Source organism: Trachypithecus francoisi, unplaced genomic scaffold (assembly GCF_009764315.1).
Source record: "Trachypithecus francoisi isolate TF-2019V2 unplaced genomic scaffold, Tfra_2.0 Lachesis_group19, whole genome shotgun sequence".
NCBI classification, from domain to species: Eukaryota; Metazoa; Chordata; class Mammalia; order Primates; family Cercopithecidae; genus Trachypithecus; species Trachypithecus francoisi.
This window is the reverse complement of record NW_022681464.1, coordinates 4,862,911-4,890,013: the sequence shown is the minus strand read 5'-3', so window position 1 is coordinate 4,890,013 and position 27,103 is coordinate 4,862,911. Positions and strand designations below refer to the sequence as shown.

General features: G+C 41.5%; 1 protein-coding gene and 1 pseudogene across 3 annotated transcripts in view; both read left to right on the top strand.

Annotated features, from left to right (window-relative positions):
- The window catches only part of MAPK4 (mitogen-activated protein kinase 4), a 176,289-nt gene that overhangs the window by 32,482 nt on the left and 116,704 nt on the right, over positions 1-27,103 (top strand). The window lies entirely within an intron of this gene.
- LOC117063899 lies at positions 9,838-25,703 on the top strand (annotated as a pseudogene). Its single transcript, XR_004429156.1, has 2 exons — positions 9,838-10,029; positions 23,161-25,703. The product of XR_004429156.1 is annotated as a 26S proteasome regulatory subunit 6A-like (transcript).

The following is a 27,103-nucleotide window of genomic DNA, read 5'->3' as shown; positions in this document are numbered from 1 at the left end:
AATGAAACAGAAAAGAGGGTCTAGAAACAGACCCACACATCTACAGTCAATTGATTTTTGACAGACACAGTCGATTCGACAGGAAAGACCTTTATCAGTTGGTGCTAGAAAAAAATGGATATTAATCTGTAAATAAAACGATCCTTGATCCTACTTAGCTCTGTACACATCAAAACTAATTTGAGATAGTTCATAAGCTTAATGTAAAAGTGAAACAAAAAACTCGAAGAAAACAAAGCAGAATATTTTTAAGATTTTTGATTAGTCAGAGAATCGGGTACAAAAAGTACAAATCATAGAAGAAAATAAGATAAATTAGAAATTATCAAAACCAGATATGTCTCTTCATGAAGACATGTTATTAAGAAAATTAATAGGCAATCCATAGACTAGGAGGAAATATTTGTAATACATAAAAATCGGGCTTTAAAATGAAATATTTGAAGAACTCCTACTAATCAATAATAAAAGATGAATCACTCAGTGAAAAACATGGGCAAAAGACTTGGAAAGACATTTGATCTACAAATGGCCAGTCAAGGATTTAACATCATTTGTCATAAGGGAAACATAAATGAAAACCACAATGGGATACTATTCACAGCCACTAGAATAGCTAAAATCGGAAAGACTGACAATGCCGGATGTTGGCAAGGATATGGAATGACTGGAATACTTCTAGAGTACTAGTGGGAGTATAAAGTGACACAATTATCTTAGAGAACTGTTTGGCAGTTCTTATAAAGTTAAACATATATACCCTGTGACCCAACCAATTTACTCTTAGCTACACAAGAGAAATGAGAATGTGTGTCCATAAAATGACTCATATGAGAATGTTTATAGCAGCTTATTCATAATAATCCCAAGTTGGAATCAACCCAAAGGTCCGTCAAAGGGGATGGATAAACAAACTGTGGTATGGTTGTGGGAAATGGAATAATACTCAGCAATAAAAAGGATTAAAAACCCGAGATATGCAAAATAATCTCCAAAACATAATAGTGAAAGAAAAATCCAGGAAAAAAACATACCTCTTCTAAATGATTCTATTTACAAGAAGTTCAAGAACAAACAAAACTAATACAGAGTGATGGAAATCAGAACCGTCATTGCCTTTGGCAAGGGTGGGTGGGAATTGACTGGAAGAGGGCATGAGGAAGCTGTCTGGGGTAATAGACACATTCTATATCTTGATTGTGGTGATGGTCATATGGGTAGACACAGTCTTCAAAACTCATTAAATTGAACACTTAAGATCTGGGAGAATTCTACCTACATGTTAAGAGGTAAATGGTAGCATCTGAAATAGAAGATATTATGACTTACTATGAATAGTGACTGCAATGGTTTTTTATTCTCATGATTTGAACTTTCTGCTTCTATTAATGTCAAATGAGATTATGTTAGCTTTGTTTTTCTTTTTGGGCAGCTTCATCACACTCTTTCCATTTATTGAATTTGTGGCTAATGGTAACTGCCAAGTTTCTCTTCTTTTTAGACATGAATTGCTGCCAAGCAGGGCTCCTTTCTGAAATACCTGCTTCGTTTGTCTAAGTGGGTGTCTATATGCAGCCCTTGAAGGAATGAATAGAATTCAGATAAACAAAGGTGGGATTTCTGAAAGGAGTAATGCTGTAAATAATAAGAACAGATTCCCATTAAATAGGACTCAGTGCTGGGAGCTCTTCTAGGGCTTCACACGTTTACCCATTCAGTTCTCACAACTCCATGGAGAGGTGCTATTGTCATCCGCATTTTCTCCATGGGCTGACTTGAGGTACAGTGAGGTTAAAGGACTTGTCCAAGGTTATATGGCCAGTAAGGGGTGCGGGTGGAGCTGGAGTTTGAGTCCTGGCAGCTCTGATGCCAAAATCTGTGCTTCTACCGCCTATACTACATTATGCCTGGCCCCTGGTTTGCTTCTTCTGTTTGATATATTGACTGTAATTGACCTGGGATTTTGATCTGTCTCTGGTGAATCCTCTTACAATAGCATGAGCCTAAGTCACTCCCCTAAGGAACATCATACCCAGAGCACTTTATGAATCCTTTATGAGAATTCTCTTGTGGAAGGACCTGTTTATGAAGGAACAACTGGGTTCTTTAGAAAAGTGGCCCTCATGAGCTCCAGACCTCATTAGAGGTCCAGCACAGTCCTCTCTGCAGTCTCTCTTCATGCACCTAAGTGTAAAGAATTCCTTAAATAGCACCCATTGGCCATAAGGTGCATGATGCTATTCTATGTATGCACCAAAATCAACATCAGTGGTATAATGTCAGATAAGGGAAGCACTGCTTGGTAGCAATGCATGCCCAAAAGGAAGAGAAACTTGGCAATTATGGTTGGCCACCGATTCTATAAATGACAAGAGTGTGATGAAACTGTTAAACACAAAATCAAAACCAAACAAAATTTCACACCATCTCAGTCCACATTAATAGAAGTAGAAAGTTCAAATCATAGGATTAAACAGCCCTACTGCACTCATTACAGTTTAGAGTAAATCTTACCATGTTCAATTTCAGGTGTCATTATTATTATTTTTTAACCTGTAGCTAGAATTTGCACAGATCTTAAGTGTTCAATTTTAAAGCACAGATTTTGGCATCAGATCTTAAGTGTTACGACAATTGCATTTACCCATATAACCATTACCCCAGTTAAGATATTAGAATGTTTCTGTTATCCCTAAAAGTTTTGTCATGTCCCCTTTCAGTCAGTTCCTATTCACCCCAATGAAAAGCGTATGTTGATCCCGAGAGAAAAGAAGTCTGCCGGACCAGATTGGGATTTTTCTTTACTAACCTTTCTTTACTAAGCACTTTGTACATGTCACAAACTCACAGGAAAGGTATCTTGGAAGTGGGTGGCATAGGCTGAAGACAGCTTGTTGCAGAGACGGATCCAGAGATATTACCAACTGGAGACACTAAAAGCTCATCTCCACTCCCAGCAGCCAGTCCTGGATGACGCTCACCTGTCTCTACAATCATGACTCTGTCCTGCTCATCTTGTTTCTAGACTAGTGGCCCCAGGGAGTCTTGCTAGATCAAAACATAGGTTTCTGGTTTTATGTCCCAAAGAAAGCTGCCAAGAGCATGTAATTAACTAGAAAGTTCCAGGTGATGATTTATAAGTCTTATTTAGACCTTTACAATGATCTACTTTCTTAGTGGCCTGTGTTGAATTGGCTTTGGTGGCTACCCTTGGGTTGCTTTAAGTGGGACAGAAAGAAGATGTCCATCATGTTAGATCAGGAGGCACCCCCAGGACATAACATAGTTTTAGATATGGGGGAGATCCCTAATATATGTGCTTGTTTGAGAAGCCATACCTAGGTTATCTCTGGAGCTCTGTCATAGTTCAGCTGTGTATGGACACTTCTTTGGGCTGGAAAATCCTCGTTTGAAAATTGAGATTAATGCTGTCTCTCTATCACAAGATGATGGAGAAAGTTAAATGAGATATTAAGTAGTTAGAGCTCTGAAAACATATAAAAGTGGCATGACATTAGGAAGGATCACCTATGAAAGCATCTCTGTCTCCTTGAAGCTGAGCTGGAGGGAAAAACAAGCAGTGAGATTTGGGACAATGAAACCACTTTTTAGTCCCTCTGTATTTAAAAATTCACCCTTACATGTTCATCCTTTTGGGTTTTAAAAGCTTCCTGGCACCTCCAGCCACCACCACAACACTCCTTTCTTCCCAGCTAAAACTGCCAATAAATGTTAGACCTTAAAACTTGATCTTCTAAATGGAGTCACCTGGATCTAATATTAGATACCTACTGCATGCCAAGCACTGTGAAGGTAATAAAAATAAGCAAGAAATAGCGGCTGCCCTCCAGGAATTTCTAACTTGATCACATCACTTACAGCAGGAGAAGAATCCCAGACAAACAGTCCTCCCATTTCATCCACTAACCAACATTACTGGTCTTCTTACCAGTTTACCTTGATCTGTCTTGGCCTCTGACTTTTCACACATTAAATAATTAATTCTGGAGTTTTCTCTCTACAATGAGCAATGGCCTGGTCAGGAAAAAAATCGTCTCATAAACTTCTAAGGAAAAACAAAAAACAAAATGACTGTGTCTTTTGAAGTAGTCCTAAGTAAACTATGATTCTGTGTTCTCAGTTTATGGGTAGCTTTGGTTTAAAACATGTCCATATGCCTTTATCTTCATAACTCATGCCTTAGGCTATCCCTTCTTTATAACTAAACTTCACATTTTATTTGGATTTCACTAACTTTTTCATTAGTGACCCCTTTCTGTTCCAGGATTCAGTCCAGAGTTTAGCAATCCACTTAGTTGTCATGTCTCCTCCGCTCTGAGTTTCTTGGTCTTCCCTTGTTTTTTTCATGACTTTGGCAGTCTTGAGGAGTACTAGTCAGATGTCCCTGAATCTAAGTTTGTCTGATTATTTTTCTCCTAATTATATTGGGGTTAGCGGGTTTTTGGGGGAAGGAACACCACAGAGGTGAAATGACCCTCGTCATGTCATATCAGGGGATACATGATATCCCCATGATTGGTGATGTTAACCTTGATCACTTGGTTATGGTGTGGTGTTTGCTTGGTTTCTCCCCTCTGAAGTTATTATTTTTTCTCTTCCCATACTCTGTTCTTTGGAAGAGAGTCACTAAGTCTAGCACACCTTAAGTTTCACCTCCTGAAGCAGGGTGTATCTGTATGTGTTATTTGGATTAATATGATTTGAACAGAATTAATATTCAGCCTCTCTATACAGCACCACTGAACTTCACACTACAGGTCATTCTCACTGTATACCTTGAGAACATTAGCTAATTAATCGTAATTAGAAATTATAACAGACTCTCACTAACTCTTACTTTACTGATCTGTAAATAGAACAGATTTTTTAAAAACTTATCAGTCTTTTTACCTCACTTCTAAGCTGAGATTTATATAGCTAAAAGTGGCAGTATATGCTTAATCCATGAAATCTATGTCTATGAACCTATTTCATTTTTTACTTTCGTATTATTATTTTGAGACAGAATCCCACTGTCACCCAGGTTGGAGTACAGTGGTGCAATCTCAACTCACTGCAACCTTCACCTCTTGGGTTCAAGCAATTCTCGTGCCTCAGTCTCCCAATAGCTTGGAGTAAAGGCATGGGCCACCACGCCGGGCTAATTTTTTGTATTTTTAGCAGAGGCAGGGTTTCACCATGTTGCCCAGGCTGGTCTTGAACTCCCGGGCTCAAGCGGTCCACCTCCCTCAGCTTCCCAAAGTGCTGAGTTTACAGGTGTGAGCCACTATGCCTGGCCTGCTTTTATTATTATTATTATTATTTATTTATTTATTTTTTTTTTTTGAGATGGAGTCTTGCTCTGTCGCCCAGGCTGGAGTGCAGTGGCCGGGTCTCAGTTCACTGCAAGCTCCGCCTCCTGGGTTCACGCCATTCTCCTGCTTCAGCCTCCCGAGTAGCTGGGACTACAGGCGTCCGCCACCTCGCCCGGCTAGTTTTTTTTGTATTTTTTAGTAGAGACGGGGTTTCACCGTGTTAGCTAGGATGGTCTCGATCTCCTGACCTCGTGATCCGCCCGTCTCAGCCTCCCAAAGTGCTGGGATTACAGGCTTGAGCCACCGCGCCCAGCTATTTTTAATAGACACGTAATAATTAGATACTATAAATGTATTTAAAAGAGGTTATCTGTGGAGCCTCAGTCTGAGTAACTTTTCACAAATAGTTTACTTTGTGTTTTCTGCTTTCCTGAGGAGTATCTAAGTCATTTATAGAGAAGTGTATTTGTGAAAATAGCTTGGATTTTAATCTATATGTTATATTACAACCTCTAAATGGAACATCTTACTCTAAGGGGTGCAAAGCCAATTATTACATATAATTAGGTAATATCTGCATTCTCAAAAAACCCCAGTCTCTTTATGACTTGGTTTCTAGTAGAACAGGGTTTAGTTTCAGATGAATCTATCTTCAATTCTGCCCAGTAGAAGCCACAGTATTTGATATAGTTTGTGTATTCCAATCATTTCCCCATATGTATATGCATCTGTGGTTCGTCCCAACCACACTGAATGTTTGGAGAGAACAGTCTGTGACTTCCACCTTTGTCTCCCAGTGACTAGCCTGTGGCATCTGTAGAGTTGCTGGTTGTTTATCTAACATCAATGTGTGCCTTTCCTTCTATCCAACAGAATCCCAATTTATTCAGGAACCTCTCCCCTCTCCCTAGCCAGGCATCACAGGGGAAACTGACCCACACATAGCTCCAGGGGCAGGTCTGATTGTTGAAAGTATTCCACCTCCTCACTCATGATTAGCCTTGGAAGGGACACATGGCCCCAAACAGCCCATGTAGGGAGCTTGCTGGGGGCTTCTGAGAAATTTTTCTCTGTCTTAAGACAAAATGACAAGGAGTGGTGAGGTGGCTTCTCTACCTGTAGACACTGTCATGCATAGCCATGACCATCAGAGCCGCCAGAGCTGCCCACCTCCAGTCAGGGCACAAAACCAGGAGAATGTCAGGGAAACCATGGACCTGTGCTAAGCTGAGGCTTCCCATTTGTGAAACTATAATAAATGTACTTTCTGTTTTAAGTTCAGTTTCATATTACTTGCAGTCAAAGACTTCCTTGGTGATATATGTTTATCAATAAGTATCTTTATTTGATTGATTTTAGTGTCAAAGGACCTCTTAGAAAGAAGAGGATGATTTTAAAAAATGAAAAAATAAATCACTAATTCACTTTGGGAAAGGAATTTCATCCTAGCTAGAAATTTTTAAAGAATATGTGGTTTTTATTCCTGTTCATTCCTTGTTCATAAACTTGCACATTAAATGTTATTTTAAACTTTAGTATTATTCATGATTTGAAGATAAAATAAAAAAGTGGTGGGCACAATGGCTCACTCCTGTAATCCCAGCACTTTGGGAGGCCAAGGTGGGCAGATCACTTGAGCCCAGGGGATTGGAACCATTCAGGTTTTGAACATAGTGAGACCCCTATTTCTGTAAAAAAAAAAAAAAAAAAAAAAAAGACAGAGACGTAATGCGTAATGTGAGACCCTGTCTCTATTTTTAAAAATACAAAAATTAGCTCGGCATGGTGGCTCATGCCTGTGGTCTTAGTTACATGGGAGGCTGAGGTGGGAAGATTGCTGGAGCCTGGGAAGCGGAGGTTGCAGTAAGTCGAGATTGTGCCACTGCACTCCAGCCTGGGTGAGAGAGCGAGACTCTATCTCAAAAAAAAAAAAAAAAAAAAAAAAGTTAGGGTGCCATTGATTGATCTGTTTTGTTCTAGTGTGAAAATTGCCTGGCTTCTGGAAACCATGAAACAGTATAGATTGCAGCCTCCTCTGAAACACATGCAACTTTCTCTACCCAGAGTTATTTTGTCTCAATCCCTTCCACCCCTCCTTCCATAGCTACACCACTTCTCCTCCTCTTTCTCTTTTGGGTGTCCTCCTGCAGATGGTTGTCCACTGAGCTGTGTCTTCCCAGATGCAAAGTCAGCTTCACATGGGTCTTGTGAATAGAATGCACCCCTCCAGTACTGCAAGCTTCACCTGGCTCTTTCTCGGAGATCCTATTTACTGCAGTATGGTATCAATTTATGACTATTTTACTTCTTATTGAGACTCTGTGTGTGATGTCCATAGGTATTCAAGCCCTGGAATGTTGTGTCTCACCATTTCCCATCTTTTGCTTGCTGTGGGTCACTAGGCACATTCTGCACTCTTAGTCTTCTTCCTTTGTCATACCTCTTGCCTTCCATGGCAGCTCATTTCAAGGGCTTTATGAAAATAGCTTTCTTTTCTCATCTCTAGTGGACACTTGATGCTTGTGTTCCCTCCATCCTGCGGAAAGGACCCATTATTTTGATATTGCAATCCTTAGCCCAATAAGTAAATTTATTTTTTCTCTCCAGTCAACAGCCCAGTATTTCCTAGCTGGTAAGATCCAGCTTTATCTCACACATTTTTATAGTGTGTTTCTTAAATTATATTTCTCAGAATATAGTTCCTTAAGGTGTTCTGTAGAAATATGATTCCACAGACAACGTAATTTGAGAAATGCCGCAAATCTTCCCAGAAAGTCACCATGCATATTAGTAAGTACATCATAGGTCCCAACAAACCCTGTATAAAGACAACTGTTTAACTTATTTAACTCTAATGCCCTCCACCTCTGCTTCCCCCTTGCCTCCTCCCAACAAGGTCTATTCAATAGCCTATTAAACTCACCCAGTAGAATTTACAATTCCCTGAACCCATTTGGGCTTTGCTGCTTCTAAGCCTTTGCTTTTGGGGTTTCTTACTTGGAACATCCTCCCTGGCTATCTTTGTCTATCAGAATGACCAGCCCTTCCCCCCTGAGCCTAGCTCAGATGGTGACGGTGTGATACTTGGCTTTAAAATATTTCCATATTAAAAAGTGCAGCAGGGATGTGGGCATAACTGAACTCCAGTCCACAAGGGATAAGCGCTTAGCATTTGAAATATCCTAATCAGGAATTAACCTTCCAGAGGTAGTTATTCAGCATTCTAAGTATGCTCGAAATCTATACCAGAGGATTTGTAAATTAGCACAAAGTATGTGAGAAATGAATTTTCACTGGTGTGAGGAGTGATGTTCAAGATCAGTGATTGGTTACAAAGATTGTCTAGGCCACACCCCCTGCATGAAGGAGATATAAGAATCAGCAACCCCATTCCCTGGGTTCAGTACTGTGCTCTAGGCCAGCTGCCTGAGGGTCTCAAGGACCCTGCTTCAGGGAAGACCTCTGGTGCCTGAGTCCCCTATAATCCTGGAATATTGCAGCCTTCTCAGATGCTGGGTGTGGGCTGAGGTGTCAGAGGGCCAAGATGGGGACTTCCCTGAGCTACAAAAACTGCTCACATGACTATGCAGGCTTGCTAATAAATTTCATCCAAGACCTGCTTAAACTGTGTCTTACCTCCTGGTAAGGAGGTAGTGGAGAGGGGCTACATCACCCTCAGCTAATCTAGAGGTTACAGATAGTTACTACAAGAACCCGAGGAGCAGATGTGGCCGGTCAGCAGACAGGTCAGTCCCCCTTGGGCCATGACTGCTGGCCCAGTCCCCTCTCCGGTCATTTCTGTTCTCAAGGTGATGCTGACCAAGGTGAGAAGTCATCAGTCACCCCAGAGCTCAGCCAGCTCCACCAGCTTCTATCTCCCTGGCGTGTCTTCTGTCCCAGAATCAAAGTGGCTGCATTAGGGACCTGTAAGCCACTAAGGTACTTGGTTAAGGGACATCCACATCTCCTCTCACCCTGTGACCACAACAAAGAGGGACTCTTGCCATGCCGGTTTCCTGCCTGTGCCCTGCCCTCCTCATCCTCCTAAACTCTCCTACATCTACACACACACATTATTGGGGTTCCTGCAGGATCCATGCCTATACCAGCAAATGTGACTCTGTCATTCCCCCAGAACCTGATTTTCCACATTAGCCCAATGTGGTCAGTCCTGTCTCTGCCTCTGAGTCCACATCTGCAGAATGGGAATAAAGCAGTATCTCCTCATGGGCCTGCATATCCAAACTAATTTGTATATACAAAGTCTAGAACACTGCCTGGCATCTTGTAAGCACTTGGTAAGTATTCATTCTTCCTTTTGTCTTACTTTCTTCTTAAAAAATTTTTATTATAGCTTTGTCTCAACATGTAGGTTCATTGCATTGGTGTGAAATGAACAAATTCAGGAGGTTGTAATAGCCTTCTATTAACCAAGATATATGTCACAAAGGGATAGATATCACAAAGACCATGCACTAATGTTCACTTCTTTACTCATTGGGACCCTTACTTGGAACTTATTTCCTCCTGGTTTACAAGGAGTTCTAATGAGCTTGATTTGCTTCCTTACTTCACAGAAGATGAGAAAAAGCAAATTAGAAGGAATTTGAGGCAAGCATACCCAAACCATCAAGGAGTGACTGCTGATGGTGAAGAAAGAGTCATAGAAGTATAAAGACAAGACAAAAGAACCTCAAATTCTGGGATCATTTAGGTAGGAAAAAATAGTCCCATGCCTCAGTACTTCTCAAACCATGTCATTGTTCTAAAGCCTAGTGTAATGGTTGATGTTTGTAGTGATGGTCTTGAGTTATTGAGAGATGATTAACTGATTTACAGCATGCTTTGTTTAATGAGGCAGGAAAGTATGTGATATGCTTTAGAACTTCCAACAAAGTGGTGAATGTTAGAGTTTTGAAGCTAAGAGTGATCAATCATGCTCTTGTTGTTTGTTAAAGCAATTTATATAACATACCCAGTTCTCACTTCATACCGGATAAATGAAGCATCACTTTCCATGATTAGTTATAGCAGTTAGTAATTGCAAAATACCCCTAATCCATGAGGTATAAGCTTGCTTACTCTATTAGAAAAACAACTCCCAAATCTGACTCTTGCTAAATCCTAAAGAGTTTTGTAGACACATGTGAGAACACAGCATGTAGAAATAGTTGATCTGAGGGAGAGACCAGTACTTGTAAATAAAGCAGCCCCTTTTCTAAGTTCTATTTTTAACTTCTTCTTTTGGTCTTGGTCTAGAAGACCTTATCCACTGTTAGGTTTTGCTAAGTTTGGAGCAGATATATTTTAGTATGAGAGAAAGGGCATGGGTATTTCACTGTGTTGCTGTGCTCAAGTTTCCCTTGGCTGTTAAGAGCTGACAGTCTCAAGAGTGCAATGGCCCACAGCAGGTGGCTTTGCCCCACTGGTGACTAAGATGTGATCCAGTCTGTACTCTGACTTGTCTTGTGCAGAGATACATAAATTCATCAACAGGTAAGGGATTTGAGAGTCTGTAACAAATGATAGTGCAAGAGACAGAGCCTTAAATTATTGAACATGTTTCTCTGTTAAGGAGAAGAGGGTGCAGGAGGATAGTAATTACAGCCTGACATTACTGCCATAGCCTCTGCCACATACTGAGCTCTCACTATGTACCAGGCCCTGTGCACACATCAATGCTTTGATGCAGATGCCATCAACCCTACAAGGCAGATGCTTTATATAATGAGGAAACTGAGGCTCAGAGATGTTAAGTGACTTATGTAAAGTCACACAGCTAAGTACAGAGGAGATCAAGTTGAAATCCAGATCTGTCTGCCTCTCTGGACCATGGTTTGAACTACTGGATGGGTGCTGGGAAAACATCTTTTCCCTGGGACCAGCTCAGCCTTGGTCTTTGTGCAGAGGAAAGAGGCAGCAGAGGGCTCCCAGGAGTATTCCTGTACTGCTCTGCGGGAGAAATGCCAGGGACAAAGGTTTGGATCCATTTGGAAGGGACCTTGAGGAAACACTGGTTATATTACTTATCCTAGAGGTGAGTCCTCTGCTCTAGGGCCCAATAAAACCAGTCAGCAGTGGGAGCCGCTTCTACCTTGCAAGAGAAACTCTTTACACTCCTGCTCCTATGGCCAGTGTGTCTGTCCTCAAAAGGTTTTCCAGGGTCACTTCTAACTGGGCGGTTTGCTGATCTCCTTAGAAATTCAGTTCAGGACTGAGGTGGTTTTCATTTGGGATATCTCTCAGAGGGCAGCTGTGCTGTCATTTCTCCCAGGGGACCAAGAAGCAGGACGTAGAGGGGAGGAGGACCCATGGCCCAGCTTCCGTCCAGGGCAGGCCTTCCATAGCAGAGTGCCTGCGCTCGTTCCTCCGTACAGCTCACCTGGCTGCCATGTTGCCTGCTCCGGCGAACATGGCAGCCTCTGTCCCATGTCTCAGTCTGGTCTCAGTTCCTCCTGGATCTTCTTGTTCTTTAGGTTAGTGGCAGTCAGACGGAAAAATAAGAGGTCACGAGCTCAAAGGGGAAGAGTCATGAGAGCAGACTCTGGCTTGGTCCACATGCTTTGGCAAGGCATCCTGAAGCACAGGAAAGTCTGGGCTGCAGCAGAAAATGAGGGCTTACATTTCTCATGGAGTCAAAGAAAAAGGAGGTGATGGGGACAGGGGTGGCAGAAATAACAGGTATCATGGTAAAACAAGAGCACTGCAGAGAGCATGGGAACGTGCCCTGGAGTCAGACAGACACGGGGAGAACCCCGCCTGCCACTGGCTGTGTGACCATGGACATGGTCTTAGTTTTTGATGGAGATTTGACAGATATAAGCAAAGGAATCCTGGCAAAGAACAGTGGAGGTGTATTATAGACCAGGTGAAAGAGACCAGATTTTTGAGGGTCTTAAGTGTCAAGCAGAGGTGTTGGGATTTTGTCTTTAATACACTAGGGATCCATTGAAGGTTAGTGAGCAGGGATGTTGCCTGCTCAAAGTAGTGCTTGAGTGAGATTAGCCTAGCAATGTTACATTCCATTTACATTCATGCCTGCATCTGGAAAAATAATGCAAAAATGCTGCCCTATCTCTTGGTAGCCTGGGATGACTAACAGTGGTCTTCAGTGCTGTCTACCAAATATTTCTAATTTTCTGCCTTCTGGGAACATAGCATTGCATTTTCCTGTCTGCTTCAAAGTTAGGTGTGACTATGTGATCTACCTAAACCAAGGCAGGGATTGGCAAACTTTTTCTTAAAGGACTAGATAGAAAATATTTTCAGCTTATGGGCCATAGAGTGTCTCTTGCAACTACTCAACTTTGCTGTTGAAGTACGGAAGCAGTCACACTGTGCAATGGAGCACGCATAGCTGTGTGGCAGTAAAACTTCATGTAGAAAAACAGGCAGCTGTACAATGCGTGTGAGCAAAAGTGACACTTTTGGACAGAAGCTCTAAGAGCTGGTGCCCAGTTCAATGGCACTGCTATAATCCTGGAGGCACATGTGAAAGTTCAAAGCCTCTGTCAGGCTGGGACCCCAAGTGACTACATGAGCCAAGTCCCTGTCAATGCATGTTGCACATGTAGCACAGTTAAATAAACCTGGCAGTGTTAAGGCAGTATGATTTTGATGCTGTTTCTTACTGCAGCATAACCTCTCTCTGTGGAATGATACAGTATCATCTTTGTATGCAAAGCATCACATCACCATTCTTTCAGTCCTCGTCATTACAGCTGACATTTACTAAACACTTACTATGTGCCAAATACTAATGGGGGGGGACTTTGCCAACATCATTTCAATAATTCCTTCTCACAACCATATGACGTGAGTGCTGTGATTATACCCATTTTTGCAGAAAAAGAAAATGGAATTTTCGAGAGGTGAATTAACTTGCTTACGATCTCACAAATGGTTAGGTGGAGGAAGTGGGATATGAGCCCAGATTTTCTCATTCTAAATCCGAAGTTCTTCAGCTCTGTGCATCCTGCCTCAGGTCCAGGCCTTTGGAATTTTTCTTTTATCTCTTGGCCCCTTTGCTACTTTGATCACTGTTCTTGGCTGGGTGTGTTATTTTGACGTGATCCACAGTGGCCCTGTCACAGGGCAAGAATGAAGAATCATGCTTCCAGAACAGCGCTGCTCTGAGCAGTGGAGGTGAGAGGAAATAGCCTGGAGGAATGAATTGAGTTGGCAGTTCTGACCACACAGTAAGAGGACCACGTGGAGATTGGCAGATCCTTAAGAACTGCTCCCAGTCATGTACCCATGTATTTCCATCAGTCATCCAGAGCCAGTTGTCATCTTTCCATTCTCAGCCATGTTCATGTCTTTCTTTGAAAGGAAAAAATAATTTACATTCTGGAACTGTCTTAAGAAATTGTGCTACTCTCCTTCCTGGCCTAAATAAGCTGTGACTGTCATCTCTGATGGGTTTAAAGACAATTTACCACTCTTGTATTGCAACAGCCTTCCTCTATTGGACACTGTAATAAGAAGTCACATAATGAGTTCTTATAATTCTCAAAGGCTACCATGGAAGATACTATCCATTATGCTATTCAATATTTCTTACTTAAAGTCTCATTTAATTAAGTTTTCTATTTAGTATCATGGAATTTTTTCAATAAAATTATACCTTTCCCCAATCAAAAATGAGCATTACATAAGCAATTACATTTCCCTTTTTACCTTGCCCATTGGAAATAGGGATTTACTTGATACTTGAAAATATAACTGTTTTGACTGAGGATCATGGTGGAAAATCTTTACTCATTCTGCCCCTGCTTCTCCTTCACCCCTGTGGGTTCAGATATCTGTTTCTGACTTTTAAGTTTTAAATGTATAACATTTTATTGTAGGGCACTGAAAATCCTTCTTGTAAGTAGATAAGATGTCAATTATAATTTATAACTTCACTAGGCCATGTGATAGCAAGTCAGTGAGTAGTGTGGAGTTAACATTCCGAGCTTCTATTCCCTCTTCCTGGTTGAAAGTTCTTGTGGGCCTTTAGTGCTATAAATTTCCCTCTACACACTGCTTTAAATGTGCCCCAGAGATTCTGGTATGTTGTATCTTTGTTCTCATTGGTTTCAAAGAACATCTTTATTTCTGCCTTCATTTCATTATGTACCCAGTAGTCATTCAGGAGCAGGTTGTTCAGTTTCCATGTACTTGAGCGGTTTTGATTGAGTTTCTTAGTCCTGAGTTCTAGTTTGATTGCACTGTGGTCTGAGAGAGAGTTTGTTATAATTTCTGTTCTTGTACATTTGCTGAGGAGTGCTTTACTTCCAACTATGTGGTCAATTTTGGAATAAGTGCGATGTGGTGCTGAGAAGAATGTATATTCTGTTGATTTGGGGTGGAGAGTTCTGTAGATGTCTATTAGGTCTGCTTGGTGCAGAGTTGAGTTCAATTCCTGGATATCCTTGTTAACTTTCTGTCTCGTTGATCTGTCTAATGTTGACAGTGGAGTGTTGAAGTCTCCCATTATTATTGTATGGGAGTCTAAGTCTCTTTGTGAGTCTCTAAGGGCTTGCTTTATGAATCTGGGTGCTTCTGTGTTGGGTGCATATATATTTAGGATAGTTAGCTCTTCCTGTTGAATTGATCCCTTTACCATTATGTAATGGCCTTCTTTGCCTCTTTTGATCTTTGATGGTTTAAAGTCAGTTTTATCAGAGACTAGGATTGCAACCCCTGCTTTTCTTTGTTCTCCATTTGCTTGGTAGATCTTCCTCCATCCCTTTATTTTGAGCCTATGTATGTCTCTGCATGTGAGATGGGTCTCCTGAATACAGCAGACTGATGGGTCTTGACTCTTTATCCAGTTTGCCAGTCTGTGTCTTTTAATTGGACCATTTAGTCCATTGACATTTAAGGTTAATATTGTTATGTGTGAACTTGATCCTGCCATTATGATATTAACTGGTTATTTTGCTCGTTAGTTGATGCAGTTTCTTCCTAGCCTCGATGGTCTTTACATTTTGGCATGTTTTTGCAATGGCTGGTACTGGTTGTTCTTTCCATGTTTAGGGCTTCCTTCAGGGTCTCTTGTAAGGCAGGCCTGGTGGTGACAAAATCTCTAAGCATTTGCTTATCTGTAAAGGATTTTATTTCTCCTTCACTGATGAAACTTAGTTTGGCTGGATATGAAATTCTGGGTTGGAAATTCTTTTCTTTAAGAATGTTGAATGTTGGCCCCCACTCTCTTCTGGATTGTAGAGTTTCTGCTGAGAGATCTGCTGTTAGTCTGATGGGCTTCCCTTTGTAGGTAACCCGACCTTTCTCTCTGGCTGCCCTTAACAATTTTTCCTTCATTTCAACTTTGGTGAATCTGACAATTATGTGTCTTGGAGTTGCTCTTCTCGAGGAGTATCTTTGTGGCGTTCTCTATATTTCCTGAATTTGAATGTTGGCCTGCCTTACTAGGTTGGGGAAGTTCTCCTGGATGATATCCTGAAGAGTGTTTTCCAACTTGGTTCCATTTTCCCCCTCACTTTCAGGCACCCCAATCAGATGTAGATTTGGTCTTTTCACATAATCCCATTCTTCTTGAAGGCTTTGTTCATTTCTTTTTCCTCTTTTTTCTTTAGACTTCTCTTCTCGCTTCATTTCATTCATTTGATCCTCAATCGCTGATACTCTTTCTTCCAGTTGATCGAGTCGGTTACTGAAGCTTGTGCATTTGTCACGTATTTCTCGTGTCATGGTTTTTATCTCTGTCAGTTCGTTTATGGCCTTCTCTGCATTCATTATTCTAGTTATCCATACTTCCATTCTTTTTTCAAGATTTTTAGTTTCTTTGCGCTGGGTACGTAATTCCTCCTTTAGCTCTGAGAAGTTTGATGGACTGAAGCCTTCTTCTCTCAACTTGTCAAAGTCATTCTCCGTCCAGCTTTGATCTGTTGCTGGTGATGAGCTACGTTCCTTAGGGGGGGAGATGCGCTCTTATTTTTTGAATTTCCAGCTTTTCTGCCCTGCTTTTTCCCCATCTTTGTGGTTTTATCTGCCTTTGGTCTTTGATGATGGTGACGTACTAATGGGGTTTTGGTGTGGGTGTCCTTCCTGTTTGTTAGTTTTCCTTCTAACAATCAGGACCCTCAGCTGTAGGTCTGTTGGAGATTGCTTGAGGTCCACTCCAGACCCTGTTTGCCTGAGTATCAGCAGCAGAGGCTGCAGAAGATAGAATATTGCTGAACAGCGAGTGTACCTGTCTGATTCTTGCTTTGGAAGCTTCGTCTCAGGGGTGTACCCTGCCGTGTGAGGTGTGGGGTGTCGGTCTGCCCCTAGTGGGGGATGTCTCCCAGTTAAGCTACTCAGGGGTCAGGGACCCACTTGAGCAGTCAGTCTGTCCATTCTCAGACCTCAGCCTCCGTGTTGGGAGATCCACTGCTGTCTTCAAAGCTGTCAGACAGCGTCGTTTGTGTCTGCAGAGGATTCTGCTGCTTTTTTTTGTTTGTTTGTTTATTTTATTTATTTATGTTTTTATTTTTTATTATACTTTAAGTTCTAGGGTACATGTGCATAACGTGCAGGTTTGTTACATATGTATACTTGTGCCATGTTGGTGTGCTGCACCCATCAACTCGTCAGCACCCATCAATTCATCATTTATATCATGTATAACTCCCAATGCAATCCCTCCCCCCTCCCCCCTCCCCATAATAGGCCCCGGTGTGTGATGTTCCCCTTCCCGAGTCCAAGTGATCTCATTGTTCAGTTCCCACCTATGAGTGAGAACATGTGGTGTTTGGTTTTCTGTTCTTGTGATAGTTTGCTGAGAATGATGGTTTCCAGCTGCATCCATGTCCCTACAAAGGATGCAAACTCATCCTTTTTTATGGCTGCATAGTATTCCATGGTGTATATGTGCCACATTTTCTTAATCCAGTCTGTCACAGATGGACATTTGGGTTGATTCCAAGTCTTTGCTATTGTGAATAGTGCCGCAATAAACATACGTGTGCCTTTATAGCAGCATGATTTATAATCCTTTGGGTATATACCCAGTAGTGGGATGGCTGAGTCATATGGTACTTCTAGTTCTAGATCCTTGAGGAATCGCCATACTGTTTTCCATAATGGTTGAACTAGTTTACAATCCCACCAACAGTGTAAAAGTGTTCCTATTTCTCCACATCCTCTCCAACACCTGTTGTTTCCTGACTTTTTAATGATTGCCATTCTAACTGGTGTGAGATGGTATCTCATTGTGGTTTTGATTTGCATTTCTCTGATGGCGAGTGATGATGAGCATTTTTTCATGTGTCTGTTGGCTGTATGAATGTCTTCTTTTGAGAAATGTCTGTTCATATCTTTTGCCCACTTTTTGATGGGGTTGTTTGTTTTTTTCTTGTATATTTGTTTGAGTTCTTTGTAGATTCTGGATATTAGCCCTTTGTCAGATGAGTAGATGGCAAAAATTTTCTCCCATTCTGTAGGTTGCCTGTTCACTCTGATGGCAGTTTCTTTTGCTGTGCAGAAGCTCTTTAGTTTAATGAGATCCCATTTGTCAATTTTGGCTTTTGCTGCCGTTGCTTTTGGTGTTTTAGACATGAAGTCCTTGCCCATGCCTATGTCCTGAATTGTACTACCTAGGTTTTCTTCTAGAGTTTTTATGGTATTAGGTCTAACATTTAAGTCTCTAATCCATCTTGAATTAATCTTCGTATAAGGAGTAAGGAAAGGATCCAGTTTCAGCTTTCTACTTATGGCTAGCCAATTTTCCCAGCACCATTTATTAAATAGGGAATCCTTTCCCCATTTCTTGTTTCTCTCAGGTTTGTCAAAGATCAGATGGCTGTAGATGTGTGGTATTATTTCTGAGGACTCTGTTCTGTTCCATTGGTCTATGTCTCTGTTTTGGTACCAGTACCATGCTGTTTTGGTTACTGTAGCCTTGTAGTATAGTTTGAAGTCAGGTAGCATGATGCCTCCAGCTTTGTCCTTTTGACTTAGGATTGTCTTGGCAATGCGGGCTCTTTTTTGGTTCCATATGAACTTTAAAGCAGTTTTTTCCAATTCTGTGAAGAAACTCATTGGTAGCTTGATGGGGATGGCATTGAATCTTGTTTGTTTACAGCCATCTGATCTTTGACAAACCTGAGAAAAACAAGAAATGGGGAAAGGATTCCCTATTTAATAAATGGTGCTGGGAAAATTGGCTAGCCATAAGTAGAAAGCTGAAACTGGATCCTTTCCTTACTCCTTATACGAAAATTAATTCAAGATAGATTAGAGACTTAAATGTTAGATCTAATACCATAAAAACCCTAGAAGAAAACCTAGGTAATACCATTTAGGACATAGGCATGGGCAAGGACTTCATGTCTAAAACACCAAAAGCAAACGGCAACAAAAGCCAAAATTGACAAATGGGATCTCATTAAACTAAAGAGCTTCTGCACAGCAAAAGAAACTGCCATCAGAGTGAACAGGCAACGTACAGAATGGGAGAAAATTTTTGCCATCTACTCATCTGACAAAGGGCTAATATCCAGAATCTACAAAGAACTCAAACAAATATACAAGAAAAGAACAAACAACCCCATCAAAAAGTGGACAAAGGATATGAACAGACATTTCTGAAAAGAAGGCATACATACAGCCAAGAGACACATGAAAAAATGCTCGTCATCACTGGCCATCAGAGAAATGCAAATCAAAACCACAATGAGATACCATCTCACACCAGTTAGAATGGCAATCATTAAGAAGTCAGGAAACAACAGGTGTTGGAGAGGATGTGGAGAAATAGGAACACTTTTACACTGTTGGTGGGATTGTAAACTAGTTCAACCATTATGGAAAACAGTATGGCGATTCCTCAAGGATCTAGAACTAGAAGTACCATATGACTCAGCCATCCCATTACTGGGTATATACCCAAAGGATTATAAATCATGCTGCTATAAAGACACATGCACACGTATGTTCATTATGGCACTATTCACAATAGCAAAGACTTGGAATCAACCCAAATGTCCATCAGTGACAGACTGGATTAAGAAAATGTGGCACATATGCACCATGGAATACTATGCAGCCATAAAAAAGGATGAGTTTGTGTCCTTTGTGGGGACATGGATGCAGCTGGAAACCATCATTCTCAGCAAACTATCACAAGAACAGAAAACCAAACACCGCATGTTCTCACTCATAGGTGGAAACTGAACTATGAGATCACTTGGACTCGGGAAGGGGAACATCACACACTGGGGCTTATTATGGGGAGGGGGGAGGGGGGGGAGATTGCATTGGGAGTTATACCTGATGTAAATGATGAGTTGATGGGTGCTGACGAGTTGATGGGTGCAGCACACCAACATGGCACAAGTATACATACGTAACAAACCCGCACATTATGCACATGTACCCTAGAACTTAAAGTATAATAATAAATAAATAAATAAATAAATAAAGTTCTTGTTGTTTATCATCTAAGAGTGTCATCCTTCAGTGTGGGAAACCTTTAAGATAGAGATCCACTTCCCTTTTTTTACAATGACAACTCAAAGTATTATCCTTGTTCTAAACTTACTTCATGCGTGGACCAATGATCCAAAAAAGAGATTTTGGGGGCCATCAGATTTAATGAAATTAGTCACAGCAGCAGATGCTTTTTATCAAGCACTTGCATGCCAGACATTATACTGCCCATTTTGCATGCTGTATTATGTTTACCCCTCCAACCTGTGAGATATGTCTTCTTATTGGGCTGGGGAAGCTGAGGCTCATGTAGGTAAAGTGACTTGTCAGGACACTCAGTCAAGAAGAGGCTCATGCAGTCAAGGAGATTTAAACACAGGTGTTTGTGACGAGAACTGCACTCCTACTTTGCCACAATCGATTCTTGATGATGATGATGATGTCAGGTACTGTTCTTCTACATGCTAGGTGCTATTCTAAGTGCAATGCTATGTTCCCAGAAGGCAGAAAATTAGAAATATTTGTACTATTCTAAGTGGTTGATATTGTATTAATATCCCTATGACAGGTTCTGCTACCACCATTTTACCATGGGGAAACCAAGGCACAGAGAGGTTAAGTAACTTGCCATAGGTCACATAGGTAGTAAATGGTGGAGGGAGGATTTGAATCCAGACAGTTTGGCTCTAAGGCCCACTCGTTTGCTATGCTGCACTCCCTTTGGTCATATCGGTCTATAGATATGGTGGATATATCCGACAGAAAAATTAAGATCTTGGATCATGAAGCCTAGATCCTGGTTCCCATTCTGCCAAATACTATGTGTCAAGTAGGTCAAGTAGTACAGATAGGACTTTACCAACATCACTCCAATAATTCCTTCTCACAACCATATGACATGGGTACTGTTATTATACCCATTTTTGCAGAAAAAGAAAATGGAATTTTGCAAGAGGTGAATTAACTTGTCTACAATCTCATCACCTCCCTTCTGTACCAACCAGAGTCATGCTTAGAAAACCAGAACCACACCATTTATTTTAGCAGAGTTTAAGGAGGGAGTTGATTAAACAGGCTTGGGAGGCCTACCCTGAGGTAACATAGAGATATAACCACAGGAAGCAGCCACCACCCCCAAGGCCAAGGGAACAGAGGACAGAGGCTCAGACCTTGGAGAACAGGGTACTGCCCAGAGACTGCTGGTACCTCTGAGGGGTATGGTGAGGCTGGTTCTGGGAGTGTGGGAAAATGGGAAACCAGAACCAAGTTCAATGCCAAGGTGAAGAGCCACCACTGGATGAGCTACAGGAGCAACCCTCCTCCTGCCTTGCATCCTCCCTCCAGTGCCCCCTGTTGGCAGAAACTAACACAGAGCCAGTCATCAAGGAGCACTGTGATTTGCACATTTTCTAATTTCTAGCCCAATATAACTGAACAGAGAGACTAGAAGGGGTTGTTCAGGGCTGAGAGGCAAGAGCTTCATAAATGGTAATCATTCTTCTGCTGCCATGTCTTTATTGATAAAACAAAGACTGAACAGATGGTGTGCAGGGAGCGAATGATACTCCCGTTTACCTGCTCTCCTGGGCTTCTATCACAGTAAAAAGATGTAGCTTATCAAGTTCTCCTCTCCTTCTCCTCTCTCTCCACTTGACAGTGAGCATCTTGAGGACTAATATGTTATTTCTCCCAGTACTTGTCTAGTGCAAAGGACAGTTCTTGGTGAGGGCTGCTTTTCTATGCTTGAACTATAGAACTACCAGATTTGGACATGTACTTAAGTCACCAACTATTGAATGATCATAGAGGGAGGGTGTGCCCAGCCCTGGGCCAGGGACTGCGGAGAAGAAGGACATGCTTGAGGCATGGACTGGCTGTGAATGAACTGACAGTCTTCTTATATGAGTGACATGAACCCAACAAGCAAAGAGCAGGTTCTTGCTTACGTGACAAAATGTCTCAAATTTGGGTAGGTTCAGGTAGAGTTTGAGTTCAGGAAAGGGAGCACAATCACATGACTTGGAGTAATTGTTTCTTACCAACATCCAATATACTCACTTGGAGACACTGTTTCTCCAAAAGCATGTGTGTTTAGAAAAGCTATTTTATTCTGCCATCTCTAGAGGCTTCCATGCGCATCCAATAATGTGCAGCTTCTCACATTTTAAAAAATTAAGGTGGAGATATCAAGAGAACATTCAGAAGTTACTTGTTCATGGCTGCAGAAAATCTGCAACAGAGAAATTACCTTAGGAGCAGCCCTGGGTGCATCTTGACAGGCCTCCACCAAATGAGTGAGCACAGCTGACCTTTTGCTAGAAGGTGTCTCTGAGCTCCTTATCTAGGCCCAGACCAGAATGTAACCTTGCAGATATGATCCCATGGGAGAGCTGCCCATCTCTCTAACAGTGGGAACATTGTTCCCTGGCCTCAAGGAAGGCTTCAGGGAGTCATTTAATGACGCAGCAGTTGATCTTCAGGGTTTGCAGAGAAAGATAAAGTGGCCCAGAGGAAATGAAAACATTCCTCTGGAGTCACCTGCCTACGTCAGCAAGATGCAGGAACATTGGATTAAACAACTGAGAAATACTCTGATGCTTGCTGGATTCTTTGAGATGATCACACCATTGACATCACTTTTCCTGATCAGAATACTGACTCTTTATGCAGGAATGGGGCTGTGTTCTTTACACAGAGCCCTCAGGCACACTCCATAATCTTTAAAGATCAAAGTATGAGTTACATAAAGCAAACCTCAGGAACCTGAAATGCATAGCTTGACAGAGTTTTCACATGTTTACACTATGTGACCAGATAAGGTCATAGACTATTTCCAGTACCCTGGAAGACTTCTTTAGGCTCCCTCCTAGGAAGCTCTTTTCACTCTCCCATTCTGACCTTAGATTAGTTTTGTCTGATCTTGAATTTTATGTTATATGGATTGTAGAAGAGAATACTCATTTATATCTGGATCTTTTGCTGAATATTGTACAATTTCATTTTTACTAATGGAGAAACTGGATACAAGTTCAGAGAAGTGTTATGACTTGAACAAGGTTTTACACCTGGAGTCCTACAATATTTTCCATTTCACTGCTCTTTTGCTATAATCCATATATCCAGCCATCCATACATCCATTCATCTAAACCTATCATAAGCAATGGCTTTGTGTCAGGGATGATTCTAGGTCTTGGACATATAGATATGAGTATGTCACCCCTACCCTCAGGGAACTCCCAGTATAGTGGGAGAGAAAGATCTCAGGTGCATAATCAAACAGGACTTGTGAGGGCATAGCACAAGAGGCTGTATATTTATGTGCATGCTGAGAGGAGGAATTTGTGACTGGAGGGCTCAGCGTGGAAGGGATGACATTAGAGCAGAATTGCATTCTTGGACATTTTTCTTGTTTTTTCTTGCCAACAGGAATGCAAATTCTAAGAAGACAGGATTGGGGTCATCTTCTGTGTACATCCTATAGTACCTTGCAGTCATGGAGCCAGCAGGAAATTATTGCTGAATTCATAGCCTACAACCTTTAAACATTGTGAAATGTCTTCTCTAAGGGCATGAGTAGTACACCTAGAATCTTCTAACTAGACAGAAAGCAGAGAGTGACAGGTTACCATCTTGAGTTATTTGATTAGATACTTAGAAAGGTTATAAAGATCTTTGGCAAACAACAATGCCAGTTTCTGCAGAGTTCCTGGTGTGGAACCCTATAGCCAGAGAAACATAAAGCCCTGGATGAATCTCTGAAAATCGTGTCTGCCAACTTGCTTCTCTAGGTAGGTGAGAACTTTTTCAAGACTTTTTCATCCTTACAGGACATTAGAAAACACACTGTGGCAAACACATCCTAAGGTGACCTGCAATGAATATAACCTGTTTATAACCCCCCTGTATAATCCTATCCCTTGATAATGGAAATCCTGTGCATCTAACCAATAGAAGATGGCAAAAGTAATGGGATGTCACTCCTATGATCATGTTATGTTATAGAAGACTCTGTCTTAGCAGACAGGAGAGAGTGTCTCTTGTTGGCTTTGAAAAAGCACGCAGCCATGTGTGAGAGGGCCTGTGAAGAGAGCCACATGACAGGAAGCTGTGTGTGGCCTCTAAGACCTGAGTAGCCTCCAGCCAGCAGTCAGTAAGAAGCTGGGTCCCTAAATCCTACAACTACCGGGAAATAAATTCTGCCAACAACCTGAATGAGCTTCAATTCTTCCCCAGTCAAGCCTCCAGATGAGAATGCAGCCCATTTGACACTTTGATTGAAGCCTTGTGACCCCTGAGCAGAGGACCCAACTAAATTGTGTCTACACTCCTTACCCACAGAAACTGGGATATCATTAATATGTGTTGTTTTAAGCTGCTAAATTTATAGTGATTTGTTACAAAGCAATAGGTAACTAATACATGCACTTATATGCAAACATTGATTGTGTCAAAACAACCCTTGCGTGACACATAGTCCTACAGAGACTGTAAGTCTTATATATACCATACATAGGTTGTAGAATAATAACCAATGAATTATTTTTATGACTTCAATTAGCATTTTACTTTTATACTATTGTGGGCTCTGACTTATCTAAGAAGTAAAGCAAGTGACTCGGCAGGAGAAGATGGCGACCATGTGGGATGAGGCCGAGCAAGATGGAATTGGGGAGGAGGTGCTCAAGATGTCCACAGGGGAGATCATCTCACGCACACAGATACTGGACATTGAGATCAAGATCACGAAGAGTGAAGTGTTGAGAGTCACCCATGAGCTCCAAGCCATGAAGGACAAGATCAAAGAGAACAGTGAGAGAATCAGAGTGAACAAGACCCTGCCGTACCTTGTCTGCAACATCATCGAGCTCCTAGATGTTGATAGTAATGACCAAGAGGAGGATGGTGCCCATATTGACCTGGACCCCCAGAGGACGGGCAAGTGTGCTGTGATCAAAACCTCTAGACGACAGACATACTTCCTTCCTGTGATTGGGTTGGTGATGCTGAAAAGCTAAAGCCAGGAGACCTGGTGGGTGTGAACAAAGACTCCTATATGATCCTGGAGACGCTACCAACAGAGTATGACTCACAGGTGAAGGCCATGGAGGTGGACAAGAGGCCCACTGAGCAATACAATGACATTGGGGGTTTGGACAAGCAGATCCAAGAGCTGGTGGAGGCCATTGTCTTGCCAATGAACCACAAGGAGAAGTTTGAGAACTTGGGGATCCAACCTCCAAAAGGGGTGCTGATGTATGGGCCCCCAGGGACAGGGAAGACCCTCCTGGCCTGGGCCTGGGCCACACAGACTAAGGCCACCTTCCTAAAGCTGGCTGGCCCCCAGCTGTGCAGATGTTCATTGGAGATGGTGCCAAGCTAGTCTGGGACGCCTTTGCCCTGGCCAAGGAGAAAGCACCCTCTATCATCTTCACTGATGAGTTGGATGCCATCAGCACCAAGCGCTTTGACAGTGAGAAGGCTGGGGACCGAGAGGTGCAGAGGACAATGCTGAAGCTTCTGAACCAGCTGGATGGCTTCCAGCCCAACACCCAAGTTAAGGTAATTGCAGCCACAAACAGGGTGGACATTCTGGACCCCGCCCTACTCTGCTCGGGGCGCCTGGACAGCAGGATCGAGTTCCCAATGCCCAACGAGGAGGCCCGGGCCAGAATCATGCAGATCCACTCCCGAAACATGAACGTCAGTCCTGACGTAAACTACGAGGAGCTGGCCCGCTGCACAGATGATTTCAACGGGGCTCAGTGCAAGGCTGTGTGTGGAGGTGGGCATGATCTCACTGTGCAGGGGTGCCACGGAGCTCACCCACGAGGACTACATGGAAGGCATCCTGGAGGTGCAGGCCAAGAAGAAAGCCAACCTGCAATACTAGGTCGAGGGTGCGCCGGCTGGCCCCAGTCTCATGGCTGAAGTGCGCAATAAAAGATGGTTTAGGGTCAAAAAAAAAAAAAGAAGAAGTAAAGCAGGGCATTGCATTGTTTAGGACATAAGTTTAATTGCCCTAAGACAGACCCTAAATCAGCCCCTTTTCTAACATTTGTATAGCTCAGGGCAAGAAGCCAAATGAATGAAATACCATGTCTAAATAATTAAAAGTTATAAATTACTGTTTAATGTATTCTATTCAACTGTATTGACAATATACCTTTAAAATGACATGTGGAAAGCTATGGTCTTGATGTCATTGAAAGTTGGCAAAATGTTAAAGGTAATAGAATTTATTATTATGTCTGTTGGGTATTCTGCTAATGGACAATGTTTGGATGAAACAATCAGATATACATATAATTCATAAATTATATATTCTATAGCAAATTTTCCTGCCTTCATTTCAGAATAATCCTTAATTAATGTTGTTTAATATAACTAGTGTTCAATTGTCAGTAAGGACCTGAAAGACTAAAAAGTTAAATGTGTGTCACATTTGAATGAATTACCATCAAAATGTAGATTTAAACTAATAAATCAAAATTTAAACATTCTAAATTAATGTTTTTTAAAAGTTTTAAACAGTATTTAAAATATCTCAAATTTAAGATCAAAACACATGAATAATACCAAACTTTAAATTAAAATTTAAATAAGGTTGAAATTGTTACTTAATTTTTAAAACACTTATTTGAATCATTATTTTTATAAAAATAAAACTATTTTTAACTGTAACTTTTCAAGTATATGTAGTTGCCAATGTAAAGGATCAGTTTCACCTGTATCAAAATATCCTATATACCTCATAAATATAGACACCTACTACGTACCCACAAAAATTAAAAATTTTTAAAAATCAGTTTCACGTATCACACATATTATGTCTCTAGACCTATCTAGATGTGTATGTATTTAAAGTTTACAAATTGTTTAATACTGCAAACTATTCCATAACTTTCATATGTAACTCTTGTGGTTATCACATGGTACTGGTAGAATCAAGAATTGGAAGATGAATAGAATCAAGAAAATGAGGATTCTTCCCTTCTGAGAAGCAATACTTCTTGGTTATTCAGGAATCTGTTACATTGCTGGTCTCTGAGGGAGGAGTTGATGAGTCAATACTTAAGGGCTGGCACTGCTCAGATTCTCCCTGCACTCTGAGTCTGTCCCTGATGTTGGTGATGTCACAATCCCCAATCTTTCACAACACTTGGACACAGTAGCCTTTTGTTTTGTGGACTAGGGCAAGAGATGTGGAGAAATGTTTCCCTGGAGGCTGACCGTTAGTCACATAAGCAGATGTTCAGGTGCCCACTCGCTCGTGCTGTGTTGGTGCCCAGGACTGGGTCCTGAGCAACTGGGTGCTCGTGCGTTCGTCTTTCTTTCTTTCTTTCTTTCTTTCTTTCTTTCTTTCTTTCTT